The following is an 11,172-nucleotide window of genomic DNA, read 5'->3' as shown; positions in this document are numbered from 1 at the left end:
GAGTTGATTTGCAATGGACATAGGCATTAGGCTAATAGAGGCCCCTAAATCAACGAGTGCTACTTTAGAACTGAGCTTCCCAAGAGTGACCGGAAGCACAAAGGGTCCTCGAGCCTTTTCCTTCTTGGCCGATGTGCCTTGGATGATGGCACTTACATGTTCCTACAAATTCACAACTTCACTCTCAAGCTTCTTTTTGTTCCCCAAGAAAGTCTTCAAATACTTGATTGAGGCATTTGCTCCATTGCCTCTAAGAATGGGATCTTCATTTCAAGTCATCTCATATAATCAAGAAATTTAAGGAACTTGACTTGCAATTGTTTTTCCACCGCTTTGTATGAAAAAGGTAGCAGTGGGGCATGTAGACGCTCATGTTCCCTTCTCTTTTGGATCTTCTTCCATCTCTCTTCTTCATTCAACACTCTATTTTCTTTTTCTTCTTCAACTTTATCTTTCTTCTCTTCCTCAACATCATTCTTCTTCTCGCAATCTTCCTCAACAACACCCTCTTTTTCTTCTCTCTCAAGGTCACTCCATACTCATCATTCACTTGAAGATCATTGCCCCTTGAAGAGCCTTCCCCTAAATCATCCTTTGTGGCCTTAATTGGAGTTGGGTATGTATTTCCCTATCTAAGGAAGATCGCCTTGCATGTATGATGATTGGAGTTGGAGTTAGGGGTGTTAGGTGATGGAGGTTGGATGCATGGGTTGGGTTGAGGGTTGGATGCGAATAATGATGGTTGAGGTGGGTGGGCTAATCGAGCAAGTTGAGACTCAAACATTTTTATTTGGGCTTGAAGTTTTTGCAATTGCGAAATCAAAGTTTGATTGGTTTGAGAGAGGGTTTGGTTTTGTTGAGCAAGAGAGCTCACTTGAGTGGAAAGGTAATCATGATTAAGAGCGGGGTTTGGTAGTGATTGAGCAGAAGGATATGGTAGGTTGGGGTTAGGTCATGGCACTTGGAGGTATGGCCTATTCCCATTAGGCCTAGGAAAACTATCACCGGCTTGATTTTCGTAAGGCACATGGTTGTTGGAGTTATAGCTTTGGTCGAAGTTCCCTTAGCTTGTATTGGGATTGAAGGGAGGTCTAAAGAGTTGGTTGTTGTAGAAACCTTGTTGAGTGTACCCTTGACCTTGGCCACACATTCGGGGTTGTACCCATAACCATCATAACTTGTGACCAGGATCCCTTCTAGAATGCCTCCACCATAGTCTGCCGCTTCCACATGCTTAGAATTTGAACCCCCGCAATAGGATGTATCATGATTAGTGTCCCCGTAGAGTCTACATGAGAAGGATTTGGCTTCATTTGCAGCAGATACATTGGAACTACCTTAAGCCAACTTAAACTTAGATAATTTCTTATCCATGATTGCTTCGATTTTAGCCCAAATGGAGTCCAAGTTGCTCGTGTTGATCATTCCCCTAGGTAGCCCACTACTCATCGCTAAGTACTTAATTTAGCCAAAAACTTAATACTCCCTCCTATTCAGCTTATGTGTCCCATTTCCTTTTATGGTCAAGTCACCTTAATTGTCCCACTTCTATTTTTGGTATGGGTTTTTGACTTTTATGTCTTTAGTAACTTTATCCTATTTTCAATTATACCCTCCATTACCCATACAAATTTTCCTCCCTTACATTAAAAACCCATAATACCACTCTCTTTCCTACCCTTAGAGTCCCACTTTTGACTCTCCTTAAAATCCGTGAAAAGTCAAATGGGACTCCTAAGGTGAATAGGAGGGAGTATTTTTTCTACCACATTAAAAAGTTAAAGCTCAAGGTCACCACATGGATTTAAATACATTTTGTGCAAAAGTCAAAAAAAATTATAAAACATCATTGACCAATTGAAGTGTTGGGATTTTTATGACTCAAATCAAGTCCAAGATCATGAAGAAGATGGATCAAGTGTGGGTCAAATTGGCTAGATGCGCGGGGTACGGAGATATGCGCAGGATGCGGAGATCTACGCAAGGTGCGAAAAAGCTTTTGTTTGGGGCAGAGAACTGGGCGCGAGCCGCGGAGTATGGCGCGAGGCGCAGGGCCGCGTGGCGTGGACCACTACCGTTTTTGCGGGAAGTTGGTTTTGGCACGTTTTTGGCCGGTCACTCATAGTTTTTGATGGTTTCTTTTGTATTTCTTAACCCTAATTTCTTTTTATTATGAGGGCATGCAACACAAAGTGAGTAAAACTAAGAGAGAAAAAGCTTGGAGAGCTATTGTTGTGGCTTCTTGTTCATCTTGTAATCTCCCGGTTTATAGTGAAAAGTTTATTCTCGGTGCCGGTGGATGTAGCTATCACGTTGATAGTAAACCACGTTAATTTCTTGGTGTGATTTTCTTTATTGTTTGTTTGAATCTTTATTACTTTCCGTTATTGTTTTTTTATCTTTGCTTCCGCTGTTGCACAACAATTGGCATCAAGAGCTCAGGTTTAATCCTAGGAAGAGTTTTTTAAGGGAAATAATGGTAGGAGATCCTACAATAAGGATTGAGAAATTTAATAGGAATAATAGCTTTGGGCTATGGCAGATTAAGATGAAGGTGTTATTAAAGCAATTGCAGATTTGGCGTCCGTTGATTCCAAAGAGTGCGGCATCTACGTCGAGATCTGGAGACGGATGGACTGATGAACAATTAGTAGTTATGGAAGAGAAGCCTTATTTTACCATCTTGCTAAATCTTGATGATCATATCATCACGGAGGTTGCTGATCAGGAGACAATCGCGGAATTATGGTTAAAATTGGAGTCATTGTACATGACGAAATCTTTAACCAACAAATTGCCACTAAACAGCGGTTGTTTAGCCTCAGGATGCAATTAGTTACGCCATTAAGAGATCATCTAGAAAATCTTAATTCTAGTTTACTATATTTGCGTAATTTAATGTTAAGATAAATGATGAGAATGTAGCGTTAATATTGCTTGTTTCTCTACCGAATAGTTATGAGAACTTTTTGGAGTCTTTTGTGGTTGGCAAAGACTCGCTGACCCTAAAAGAAGTGAATGCAGCACTTTATACAAGGGAGTTGCATCAAAAGGGGAAAGGTGATAATGAAAATTATGGCAGTAAGTTCGTTGTTCGGTCAGACAAAAATTCTAGAAAGAAAAAGGGGTCTAACAATAGTAATGGTGCTATAGGTCGGACACTAATAATAGTACAGATGGGTCTAACAACACTAGGACTATAATATGTTATTACTATCAGGCACCAGGACATTTTAGGTCTAAATGTCCAGAATTAAAGAATAAATCTCAGGCCACAATAGTGAAAGTAAACATAATAAGTGCTATGATTCGGAGGAAGACTCAGCATTGATTAGTTGTGTTGAGTTTGGTGATTTGTTTGATAGTTGGATTTTTAATTCTGGTAGTTTGTTCCATAGGAGTCATCGTCGGGATTGGTTTGATACTTATGAGTCTTGTTTTGGGCGTTCAGTTACGGTTGCTAACGGTACTCCATGTGAAGTAGTAGGTATTGGTTCCATGAGACTTCGGACTATTGATGGGAGAAGGGTTACTTTGACTATGGTGAGGCATGTTCCTGCATTGGGGAAAAACTTGATATCGCTTGGAACCTTAGATGATTTTGGGCTCAAGGGTGAGTTTAGCAATAGGGAAGTGAGTGTCTTTAAGTTTCGATTTTGATATTTAAGGGTGTCAAGGAGAAATCCCTGTATGTCGTTCAGAGTGTTACACTGTATGTCATATGGGTGAGAGTAGAGGGCTGAAATTGTCCAATGGGAATCGTCTTATATGTGTCAGGGATGCCTACCTTGAGGAAGAAAAGCATTGGGTGTTTGGGTTTAAACACAGGTGTGAGCTTAGCATTGAAGCTCATGTTTACTTGTATGGTAAGATGGTTAGTTGGCTACACTTGGATAGTTCGTTTAGTGGATTTGTTATATTCTGTGTTTTAGGTATTTTGTGGCATCATACCTATGGGATAACACCATTTGAAACAGTCGAATAAATTAATCTCATTTTAATCACGAATTTGACGTCTAAAATTTTTTTAATTATTGATGGTAGTAATTTGAAAATTTTCTACAATGCTTAGAAGCTTGTTAATTTGTAACGTGGTTACGAATAGTAAGAAGTAACGTAAACTTTGGAGGTAAAATTTAAAGTTGAACAATTACCCACAACAATTTGGAAAAATTATAATACTAATTCGAAAACTTTTATTTACTCATGTTGAGAATATTTTAAATATTTTATACACATATACAAGTGATTTTCATACATGAAATACAAGTTACATAATATGTAACATGTACAGAATTTTTACCCAAACTTTAAATTATCTTAGATAAATCTTTCCTACACTATAATAGATCAATTGAAGGACAAAATCCGCTTCCAAACAGCCCCAACAATCAGCCACATATCGCTGTCCTAAACCCCCCTTTTATTTCTTTATACACTTACATACTCAAGCTAAACACGCTACCCAAAATCCTCTTTTGTTCTAATCTAAATTGTGCATCATTACAAGCATGCAAAGGCTAATATAAGAAGTAAAAATAGCCCATAATATGGCATTTCATCCAGCCATAAACACAAATACATTGCTTCCATATTCATCCAAGAACATACACTAGAATCCTACAAAGTTTCAAATACTAAAATACATTCTTTTCTTATCAAATCTTTTTCAAAAACACATCTAAAACTTCTGAAAATTTATGTTTATAAACTCAAATATTCCATTAAAATAATCTTTATTTCAAGAGCTTTCCATAGACACCAAATTTGAAGAAATGCACTAAGAATAGAGTAAGTTATGGTTATTTCTTTATCTCACTAATTTTGTTAAAACTTCTTCATGTAAAATTCTTTTTACATGAAATCCTTTATAAACTAAGATTAATATAAAATGGAAATTTCATCATAATAATTAAGAACGATAATCTCCTAAGAAGGGCTAGAAATTCGACCAAAAGAAGGAATTTAAAACATTTTTTCTTCAATCAAGTTGCAATCTCCTATTTGTGTTTCCTAGCCAAAAACTCTCAAGTTGTGGGACTTGTTCAACAAGTGTTTCTCAACACTAATCAATCTCCAAATTAAAAAAATATCAAAGGGTAAGTAAATGTAACAATCTTTAGTTAAAAATCAAAAGTCATCAAGTTACATGAAGATTTGAAATAATGTTATTTTTAAATTCTTAAAAAAATGATTGTAGCAAAGGAGTTGGATCTTAGTTATTGAAAATTTGTACCAATGGTTGAGGAGTACTTTTGGAGCTAAGGTACGAGGAAGGTCACACGGGGTGATTTTTAAAAGATTTAAGAACAAGTTGGGAAAGTTATGTATAAACTTATTTTTATTTTAAAATAAAATTCTGAAAGGTAAGTTCTTAAATCTTGAAAAATGATATCAAAATGATAATTTTGAGTGTGGAATGATTTATTACATGTATTATTATTGTGGGCATCATGCATGTTGATTTTATGAATTATTGTATGTTTAAAGACATGATTAACACTACTTTGTGAAAGTAATTGTGATGGAAATGGTTATATGGTCTTGGAAAATATTTGAAGTGCATTTTAAAAGTAATTTTCAGTAGCTATATGTTCATAAAATCTCTTGAATATTTTTGTTGAAATTTATTCGTTAAAATAATATTTTAATGCATTTTAAGGTGTTAAATACGCTTATTATGAAACATCGTATTAGATAAACTCTTGATCATTAAAAATAATTAATAACATCATATTATAATGTCTCCAACAAGATTTGGCCAGAATATAGTTTAGTTTGAAATTTTTTATGATTTTTGAGTAATCGTTAAATTGTTTATCAGTAAATGTGAAATAGTAAAATATAAAATAATTACCAAATAAAGACATTTGAACTTGAAATTTTTATCACATACTCATATGGACAGTAACTAATATTGGTAAACTTTTTGGAAGATTTTGTTGACGTTTAAGGACCTTAATAAGTTTTATTCGGTTATTAATAATCGGTAAGCTAGAAAAAGGTAAAATATAAAATAAATACTAAATGACATATTTTGGACATGAAAATTTTATGAGACACTTATATAAATAATAGATACATTTTAGAAAATTTATATGGATTTTCGTGACCATATATGGACTTAAATAAATTTAATTTTTTATCAATTAAATAACAACATTAATTATTAAAAATATTCTTTGTGATTTTTAATGATTATTTAAAATTTTCTATAACTTAAAATAGTTTCTGAAACATCATAGAATTTTTATATTATTTCATTCGAACTCAAATAATTTTAAACCGATTTTATTTTATTTATCAATAAAATGCCTATACAAAATTATAAAATATCATACATGAATTTTATAAGTTTAAATGGCCTAATAAATGTGTTATATGACTTCTAAAAGTTTGGTATTATATTATGAAGCTAAATATTCATTATTTACTATATTTTAAAATTAATAGAAATTATTTATTTATTAAAAGGTGTAATATTGATAATTAAATTGGAATAAAAATAGATTTATATCAAAAAGTTATAATTGTATCAATAACCTATTGCCTCATAGTATAAAATAAGTTTAACTTAGATGTTTTACAAATTTTATGGATTTAAGACATCATTTAAATAACGGTAAATACCTAAAATGTCGAAAATATTCGTAAAATCGTTATAAATTGGCATAACCAATTATAACTCGATGGGACAACCTTAAAAATTATTTTAAATAAGGTATTATAATGACTTGATTAATTTGGGCCTTGTTGGAGACTTAATATGTATTTTGTAAATCAATTATCAATTTTATTAAAGGGAAAACTATCTCTTATTTAAAAAATAATGTTTTATGAAATCTTCTGTGATAATTATTTTATAGAGTTATGAACTATATTCTAGTTGCTTTGAATGAATTTGAAAACTCTTTTAAGTTATATTACTTTACGAATGATTGAAACGAAATATTTTTACGGTTTCCTTGAAAAATCGTATTGAACTTTAATCATTGTTTGTTACGATGCATTTCCATACATGTTGGTGAAGCCCCAATATAATACAAAGGTTACATTTGATGATACGATTATGCTAATCATGTTTTATCCATGTGGGAAAGATCATGATTTGATTTTGCTATGTTACAAATAAAGTATGTTTTGCTATGTTGCAAATAAAAGATGTTTACATATGGAAAAAGTTAATATAATTGACTTCTCAAATGCTATTGAAATTACAAGATATATATATATTATATACAAAAATATTTTAGCCTAAATAGCGGGTACATATGCCACAGCAAATGTTGTGTGCATGATTAAACGGCTCACCAATGCTGAGCGCGTATTGTTCACAATACCATTTTGTTACACTTGCCAGACATGTTGCGGACGGTAGACCGCCTACCAACCGAGTCACAAGATGACTCATAGAGTACCCATGCAAACTTATAATTTAAGTTTGAAGTTAATTGGATCCATTGAGATCTTATGATTTATGATGAAAAATGAGAACTTGGAATTATTATGAAACCATTAAATTGAGTTTGAATGATGATATGATTTATCAAATGAAAAAGCATCTTTCAAAATGAATTTACTCAAACCAAAATGTTTTAACAACTTGTTTGACTGACACTAGTGTGTTATACTCAACCTTTTGCTGATACTATGCTTTGTATGTTTTCCAATGGTTTTTGTTTTTAGAGTGAACCTCCATGGCACCTCGACGGAGAAGTGATATGTGAGCAAAGGATGAACTTGATTTGGAGTTTGACTCCCTTTTGTTTAGATCCCTTTATTGTATCTGAGAGACTATTAGTACTATTGTTTAGATTTGGACTATTTTAAAGATGTAATTCGAACTTCAGACTTGTTTCGATTTGGTTGTAATTTTCCTTTATTTGGAAAGCTAAGACTTCCGTTATATTGCTTTGGTTTTGTTTCAAGTATTTTACTTGGACATTGGTTTAACCTTTAAGTAACCCCCTTAATTGTGCTGGCAAAAATGAGCTTTTGCTTGATTAATAATAAATTCCAATTAATCTTTGCCTTCATAATTCGAGGCAGTTACACCATTGCAGAGCAGTGTTACAAGAATAGCGAATCGAACGTTGTTAGGGAAAGTCTTATGCATGCTCTCTAGTACTTGGTTATTTAGTAGATACTTGATTAGTTTGTTCGATCGGGGTTTACACACGGGATTAGAGGTGACCAGATGTGTGTGGTGTGGCTCAGTAGGGTATCGTGCTATCTCATGCTTGGAGCCTTATTAGGGTTTTGGTGTGTTGTTGTGTATTTTTCAGCTGTTGGTTATGGTGATAGTGGTACCGCGTTTGAGGTGGAGTATGAGGTTAACCCCTCATCCATTTCTATTCGACCTCAGATTGATTGTGTTGATGTTGCCCCAGGTATATCTCTGACTGTGATTTCTTATGCTATCATTATCTCTGTGGATTTTAAAGGAGTCAGTATATGAAACATTCCGCCGATCTAAAGGGTTTCAAGAAAAGCCTATATGTATTATCGAGAAGTCTAATAGGTTGGTTGTAGGGAGTATTTTTTTGGTTGTTATAAGTGTGGAAGGTTATGCATTAAGCCTTGTAGTTTTGGCAAGGTTGGTAGCCGGTTTTGTGGAGTCACTTGAATCTCCAACTTATGAACATGTTATAGTGTATAGTGGGCAGGCGTAGTGCTACTAGGACTTTATGTATGAACAGAGTATGGGAACTATTTTACTTTATGTATGAACAGAGTGTGGGAACTATTGTATAGACTGGTAGTGTTACTTAGCTCATTTATATCACCTCATTTTGAGCCTGAGTCGGTCTACATGTCTAGAGTTACAGTTCCGTGTTTGAAGTATGCTGTGATGTGTACTTGTTTTGCGCATGCCAAAAGTGTCATTTGCAGGTTTGTGACTCAACTTAGGTGGGGGCACTAGCAGGTAGAGATTTGTTTACTCTATGGTTTGCTTGGATCATCTGTTGTGTTTCTTTTGTACGAGAATGATGTTAAGTGCTTAGTTACATCGGTTGAGGCTTGGGTTGTTTTCGCTGAGTTTGATTGTGTCTTGATTTCGGTGATGGTTCTTTGTGATCAACCTTGGTTGGCTTTTGTGTACTACGATTGTGTGTTTAGTGATCAGGTACTTGATGTTCGGGAGAAGCATGGTATGGTCAGATTTCATTTGGAATGCACGTACATAAAGAAAAAGATAAAAAAAGGTAGGATGTTCTAACAATCGTAGCAGATTCTTTACAATACTGGATTCATTAGCATAAGCCCTTAGGGGCGGTGTTGAGGGAGCTCCTAGGTGGAGGTGTGCACAACCTCAAGGTGAAGCTTGCCTCGTGGACTTGTAATACTAGTTGAGCATTATGAGTGTTATACTTGGAGACAAGTATGTAATGAGTCTTGGTTGGAGACTCGTTGGTGTTGATTGGTCTTGGTTGGAGACTTGTCGGGATGTATGTCTTATGCTTGAGCTTTGCATTGGTTTTGGCTTGAGAATGGTTTTGCTTCACTGTGATTTCATGAGATAGTGGTTCACTATGGGTTCTCGTCAAGGTGGAGATTGTTTGGATTCTTTTAACTCGAACCATGTCCAAGATCATGAAAAAGATGAATCAAGTGTGGGTCAAAAAGGCTGTATGCGTGGGACGCGAATGCGCGGGATGCGGAGATCTACGTGGGGTGCGAAAAAGCTTCTATTTTGGGCAGATAGCAGGACGCGAGCCGCGGAGTACAGCCCGTGGCGCGGAGTTCTAAGCGGGGCGTGGAGCACTGCGGTTTTTGCGGGAAGTTGGTTTTGGCACGTTTTTGGCTAGTTACTCATAGTTTTGACAGTTTCTTTTGTATTTCTTAACCCTAATTTTTTTTTATTATGAGGTATACTATATAAAGGCCTCATGTAATTAAAATTAGGGCATGCAACACAAAATGAGCAAAACTAAGAGAGAAAAAGCTTGGAGAGCCATTGTTGTGGCTTCTCGTTTATCTTGTAATCTCCCGGTTTATAGTGAAAAGTTTATTCTCGGTGCCGGTGGATGTAGCTATCACGTTGACAGTGAACCACGTTAATTTCTCGTTGTGATTTTCCTTATTGTTCGTTTGAATCTTTATTGCTTTCCGTTATTGTTTTCGATCTTTACTTCCGCTGTCGTACAACATGAAGCGACACAATTTGACGCAAAACTAACCCGGGTAAAAAAGGGCATTACTAAAGTTCACCACCATTTTCATTGTGTAACCACCTCTTATATATATATATATTAAACTTTGCTTTGGTTGATTTCAAACCTTCTATCTCTAACTTCTCTCTAAAAACATTCACCGAATTAAAACAAGCAAAAATAAAAAATCGAATTACAATGGCCAACTAAAATGAGCATCAAAATGGAATTTAAGAAAAATATGCTTGTGTTAAAATTTGATACATGTTCACTCCTTTGGCTATAATCATATAATTGCAATGTTTGCGGCATAAGAACCTAGACTTCAATATCTTTCCAGTGATATATTATATGCCCAATTCCGATAACCGAGCAAGAAATGACGATCGTTTAAAGTTAGTTTGTGCTGATATTTGGTAGATGTTCAATCTTTTGTGTATAACGTTTTACATAAGAATTGTATTATTTCAAGGTTTGTGTCATTAGAAGCTAGACTTCAAGAACTTTCCAATGATGTATTATATCCCAATTCCGACAATCGAACGAGAAATGACGACCATTTAAAGATGCATTGATTTTTAAAATTCAGTCGCGCGCGACCTGATTGCAGTATGGTCGCATAAAACGCACGACTTGATCCCGGTATGGTCATGTTAAATGCACGACCAGAGTGAGTTGAGTCGCGTGTTTTACGCAACCATACCGCGGTCCGGTCGTGCGTTTTACGCAACTATACCATGGTCCCGTTGCACACGACTAGATGTTAAAAATCATTGCAAACTTTAAATGGTCGTCATTTCTCACATAGTCGGAATTGGACATATAATATGTCGTTGGAAAGCTCTTGAAGTGTAGTTTCTAATGACGCTAACCTTGTATTAATACGATATTTTTATAAAAAGTTAGCCCAAAAGATTGAACATATATCAATTTCAGCACAAGCAAACTTTAAACAATCGTCATTTCTCACACGATCATCGGAACTGGTCGTATAATTATCATTGGAAAGATTTTGAAG

This window comes from Amaranthus tricolor, chromosome 3, assembly GCF_026212465.1.
Source record: "Amaranthus tricolor cultivar Red isolate AtriRed21 chromosome 3, ASM2621246v1, whole genome shotgun sequence".
Lineage (NCBI taxonomy): Eukaryota > Viridiplantae > Streptophyta > Magnoliopsida > Caryophyllales > Amaranthaceae > Amaranthus > Amaranthus tricolor.
The sequence above is the reverse complement of the archived record's forward strand: the minus strand, read 5'-3'. Positions refer to the sequence as shown.